Consider the following 6153-nt stretch of genomic DNA (forward strand, 5'->3'; position numbering starts at 1 on the left):
ATAAACTTTATAGTTTTGAATCAGGACCTTTAGTTTTGGAATCTAGACACTTATGTAAAAGATGTTAAACTGATAGGCTACAGCTACATAATTTCAGTGTCAGATATATAACATTAGGGATGCTTTGAAATTGAAATTCTTGGCCGAAGCCCAATATAATGAAAAAAAACTTGTCGGAATAACCGAACGTGGCCTGTCGCCTTTTAGTTTTTTTTAATTTATTACGCCAATGTTTTCACCTATTTATAAATTAGTCATGTGCTGTTACTATTTTGTCTTCTCAAAGTAAAAATCAATTACTAAACTTTAAAATTTTAAAGTAATTGCACATTCCAGCAGACATACCAAGCACAATATAACTTAAAATAAATTGGTCAAATAAAAATATTTTTACTTATGTACTATGTACACCTACACAAGCGCATTGAAAAGAATGCAAAAAAATGAATGGCTCAACAACAAATTAATAATGGTCCTAGAAGAAAAAGTGGCAGGTTCTACTTATGAAAAGTAGCTTCCCTGCTTTGTCGCGTGCACCTCTCACGCTACACTGGTTGCTATTTGATTACTTCATCGAAAACAGTAAAATTTATTCAGCCTTTTCACTTATTCATGAACACAGCAAGTGCTTTTTTTGTTGGTATTTTCAGCCAATTAATCTCAGTTGCCAAAATTTCGGTGCATCCTTACTTTACATTTAGATATTAGTATTGTATCAGACTTTTATTTATTTATTTTTGTATTGTATCGAACTATATTTGGGACACAGAAAAATCAGAACAGTAATGTCTGCAGCTAAGTGTTAATATACAGTATATAGTTGGTATTTTCACATTTGTTTCACATTTTTCTTTTTCACTACAGCAAACACAAGATATCAATGTTGACCGGATAGCAGTTCTCCGGTGTCTACCACTGCTGCTGCAAGATGATGACACAGAGCTGTTCTACACATGCAAGGTGGGTTGATATACTTTACATTGGCAAGCAATAGTAGGCTGGGCATTTAATTGAAAATGTCAATTCCCCCCCCCAAAAAAAAACAAAAAAAAAGAAAATGTCAGATTTCCTATTATGTGTTACTGGGGGACATTACAGAAATGTTTTTCCTCACTTGTTGGTTAGTTAACAGGTGTGTATTTGTAAGGGGAATTGGACAAAGAGAGCTCCACAGCCAGATGTTTTTGCTGCATGTGCAAAATGGGACAACGTTATAGGCATTGTACAGTGTTACACAGCTGAGTCAAATCTATTTTAATTTGCAAATACATTTATTTTAAAGCCATATATTATTAAGCCATGTAAGTGGCTTGCAAATGTTACGTTTCAATCTACAGTGTAAATGGCATACTTGTCAAAATCTTCATAAGACTTAAAGATACAAGGAGTTTTAAAATTTAGGAAGAAACTGTGCGTGGCCCCTACAGTTCCTGAGTGCAATTAATTCAGCCATTACAACCCTCCGTCCACCAATATAACATTATTGCATCAAACGTCTCCTGTTTCAACAGCCAATAGAGAATTCAACTAGTAAAGTCAGCTATAAACTATAGAAATAAAATTATCCATAATCCATTTTATTTTTATGTTACAAACAGAGGGTCGAAATGGCAGTTTTAGATGATGGCTCAACAAATGCATGAAAGCACGCTAACGTTATACGGTCGCGTGACAGAGACACTGAAGAGAGAGCGCCCAGCGGCGATAGAACAACGCAGTGATTCAGAGAAATGCAAATTATCACTGGAGGTGCAACTGTAGCAAGCATCTCAATACCACTCACGTTATCCGCATTCATATTTACACGAAACAAATGATATATCTAGAAATGAAAACGGCTGTATCAATAACAGAGTAGAGACAAAGTTGTAATAGTATATTTTTGGGCATATTCTCCAGGAGGGTGCGGACCAAGACTCTACCATTAAGAGACCTGCTGCCATAGTGTCCATCATTGCTGACAGTGAGGATGTAACCATGGTGCCATTCCATCCTCGTGAAGTCAAGGTCTTCCTCCAGGATCAGGTTGTCTTGCAGGGAACTAAGTGTTGGCCTGATGCACTCCTGTATTTGTATGGCTTGCTGTATTTCCTCCAGGCTGAGTACCCAAAAGGCATGACATATACTTTTGAGTTTATTCAGAAAGTCATACTGAATGTGGACGGGGAAAAATTAAAACCAAAGACACTGTCCTTAAAAAATAAACTCTAAACTAGCTGGGGGGAAAAAAATTTGTTTGCAGACATGTTAAAGTCATGAACATGTTGAGCTGTTCTAACCCTGAGTGTGGCCTTTACATCCTTTCCCGGGTGTCATGTTTACAGAAATGTTTTTTTGACTTGTAGGATAGTTAACAAGCACTGTATTTGAAAGGAGAATTGGACAGTTAAAGAAAAGATTCCATGTTTTGTATGGAGAGGTGCCCCACAGCCAGATGGGTTTTTGCTGTGCAAGATGGGACAATGTTGTAGGCATTGTACAACAATGTGATGGGATAGCAATGATAGGACAATTTCACACAGCTGAGCGAAAGATCTATTTTAATTTGCATACACTTTTTTTTTTTTTTTTTTTAATTGATTGTGGCACTAACATCCTTTTGTTGTGGCGTCATGTTTAAAGAAATATGGTTTCTCAATTATAGTTAAAAAGGAGTGCATTTGAAAGAAACAGTGGAAGGAAAAATGACATGTTAAAGGACAATTCCGGCGCAAAGCGAACCTAGGGGTTATCAACAGATGTGTACCCACTCTGTCGCTCTCTGGGAAATGTTTTCATGCTAATCAAATGTGTTTGTAGCTTAAAAGACGCTAGACTGGACCGCTGATTAGCTTACAACGCTAGTATTCGGGGCACAGGGAAATTAAAAACAAATTGCTATTTATACCACTAAAAAGGCTCAAAATATCACCAAACTTCAACGGTAGCATAATGAGGGTCCCTACATGTTAACCGAAACATTGAGAACTTTGTAAGTGTACAGACAGTTTATTGAAAAGAGTTTATAAAGACACTCACTGTACTGACTAAGTCCTAAACGAAGTCTAGTACTGGTTGCTAATACGGCTAATTAGGTTTAGACGTGCGCCCAGTGCGCTCGAACATAGCAAACGGAGAGTTCAATGTTACAATTATATCGCACCGTTTATTTACCTCCATATATTATACAGCGGCAATAACTTTGTCTCATAATACATGTAACCAAAACAACAAACCGAATTGCTCACCACAAAGGCAAGGCACAAAGGCACAGTCGAAAACTGTTTGCTTCCCAAAATCAGCAACACCTGTGTCTGGGTTTCCTCTAGGGTAAAATGGCCTACCTGGGCTGACCCGAAGTCAGCTGAGCCACAAAGCACATACAGCCCCCTAGTGGCACAGGGCAAAATTACATGAAATAATACAAAATGAAAAATGGCTCATACACTCACGTTCATGTTTACATGCCGCCGCCGTCTTGAAAACCAGTCATGACTTACAGCTGGCTATGCAAACTAAAATCAAAAGCAATTTGCTCAATATATCTGAATTTTTTTATTTTTGGGACATGGAAAAAAGTTTCAAGTACAGCCCTGTTTATCAGAGAGGGGAAATCTTCAGACTGTACAAAACACTCTTGGGCATCGCGACGCAACAGGTCCCACTCCTTGCAACACAGACACTCCTGTTTGGTGGCCATAGCTTCACAATGTCCGCAGGTACACCACCAGTTTCCCGAAGTACGAGGCTGTGTTGCGGCATTGACTACCGGTAGCTCTCTCTCTCTCTCTCTCGTAGCCCTTTCACGGAGCTCCCGCAGCTCTTCATTCAATAAACTGTCGGTACACTTACAAAGTTCTCAATGCTTCGGTTAACATTTAGGGACCCTCATTATGCTATTGTTGACGTCTGGTGATATTTTGAGCCTTTTTAGTGGTATAAATAGTGATTTGTTTTTACTTTCCCTGTGCCCTGAATACTAGCATTGTAAGCTAATCAGTGGTCCGCGCTAGCGTCTTTCAAGCTCCAAACTCATTCGATTAGCATGAAAACATGTCCCAGAGAACGACCGAGTGGGTACACATCTGTTAATAACCCCTAGGTTCGTTTTGCGCCGGAATTGTCCTTTAATGGAGGAGGGTGCAGACCAAGACTCTACCACTAAAAGATCTGCTGCGATTGTGTCCATAATTGCTGACAGTGAGGATGTAAACATGGTGCCATTCTATCCTGGTGAAATCCAAGTCTTGCTCTAGGATCAGGTTGTTTTGCAGGGAACTGAGTGCTGTCCTTCCTGGTGCACTTCTGTATTTGTATGGCTTGCTGTATGTCCTCCAGGCTGAGTACCCAAAAGGCATTACGTAGATTCTGTGTTTTTTTTGAGTTTCCCCATTGCCAGATGGTTTTTGCTGCATGTATCTGTGCAACATGTGCATGATTTGACATTATAGGCATTGTAAAACAATGTGCTGAATAGCAATGATGGGATCATTTAACACCGCTGAGTCAAGTAATTATTTTAATTTGCATATACATTTAATTTTTTATTTTACATTGCTTTTTTTAAGCAATGTAAGTGGCGTGTCAATGTTAAGTTCAAATCTACTGTGTAAATGGCATACTTGTCAAATGTCTTTATAAGACTTATGCTTTTTTATTAATTTTATCATCATACAACAATGTGATTCAATAGTGATGATGTATCATTTCACTCAGCTGTTTTAAACTACCCTATTTTAATTTGCTAGACATTTATTTTGATTGGTTGTGATGTTGGCCCTCACATTCTTTTGTTGCAGTGTCATGTTTACAGAAATAAGTTTTGACTTGTAGGGTTGTTAACGTGAGCATATTTAAAAGGAGAAACTGAAAGAAAAGCACTGTTTATGGAGCGGTGCCCCACAGCTAGATAGTTTTGCTGCATGTACCTGTACAAAATGCAACAATGTTATTGTGTCCCTCACATCTTTTGTTGCAGTGTTATGCTGTATTTTGCAGTATGCAAAATAAAATAAAAATACAGTTTACACCACTATGTTCAGATTTTTGCTTACATAAACTTGTATTTTGTATTAGCAGTGAGAATGTAGAGCTGACATGAAAGATTTGTAAGTATAACAATTGTGTGAATTTTGCTTAATTTTTAGGGTACATTTAGCATGGAAAATAGACATTTTGACACACTATTTCTGTGTATAGAACACGGGTGTAATTGTGGAAAAATAGGTTCAAACAACTTAAAATATATAGTTCAAATGTACAATTACAAATGTGTAACCATATTCTAAAATATGTTTTTGGACATAAAATACTGGTTGGAAAATTAAAATGTAATGTTAAGTCGACTGTAAGGCTTTAATACGCATTAGTTATTTGTACACAAAATAATTTTCTTCTGTCACATAATTATGTGTTTTAAAAAAGTAAATTTTATACATAAAGACAACTCAATAATTTATGTTACGTATACTAGATAATCCCACTTAATATGACATGGAATTTTATGTTATAAAACATAAACAATTTTATAATTTTATTAAAAATGTTGTGTTCAACTGACATAGATATCTAGTCAGACAAAGTTCATGTGACACATTTATTTTGTGTCAGATTTACTCATAACTTTAATGTTACTGTACTGAAAGTTTTGTGTCCAAGCAGTTTCAAGTTCAATTGTTGTTTGTACATAAAATTAACAAGTTATGACACATCACTTTTTGTTTAATAAACATAAAAATACACATTAAGTAACCTGATCATTCTATGTTAATATAACATAGAATTATATGTTAAGAAAACACTAATTATTTTTGTTGCATGACTAAAAAAAGTTATGTTGAACTGACATAAATTTCCTTTCAGATAAGACTCATTGTGACACATTTATTTTATGTCTAGTGTACTCAAAACCTTAATGTTACCATACTGTACTAAATTAAAAGTTTTGTGTGCAAGCCGTTTCCAAAAAATATTTGAGTAGAGTGAGCAAATTGGGATATAGCTGAATAATGAAACTAATTATGTTAATTTGACTTTAAAATTGCAATACTTAATTGTTGTTTGTACATAAAATTAACAAGTTATGACACATCACTTTTTGTGTTTAATAAACATATAAATACACATTAAGTAGCCTGATTATTCTGTTAATATAACGTAGAATTATATGTTAAG

General features: G+C 35.9%; 1 long non-coding RNA gene across 1 annotated transcript; it reads left to right on the forward strand.

The window, feature by feature from the left end:
* Window positions 1–666: 666 nt before the first annotated feature.
* LOC118493464 lies at window positions 667–2638 on the forward strand. Its single transcript, XR_004895434.1, has 2 exons — window positions 667–960; window positions 1900–2638. It is a non-coding gene; the product is annotated as an uncharacterized LOC118493464 (long non-coding RNA).
* The last annotated feature ends 3515 nt before the right edge of the window (window positions 2639–6153 follow it).

Source organism: Sander lucioperca, chromosome 16 (assembly GCF_008315115.2).
Source record: "Sander lucioperca isolate FBNREF2018 chromosome 16, SLUC_FBN_1.2, whole genome shotgun sequence".
Taxonomy (NCBI): Eukaryota; Metazoa; Chordata; class Actinopteri; order Perciformes; family Percidae; genus Sander; species Sander lucioperca.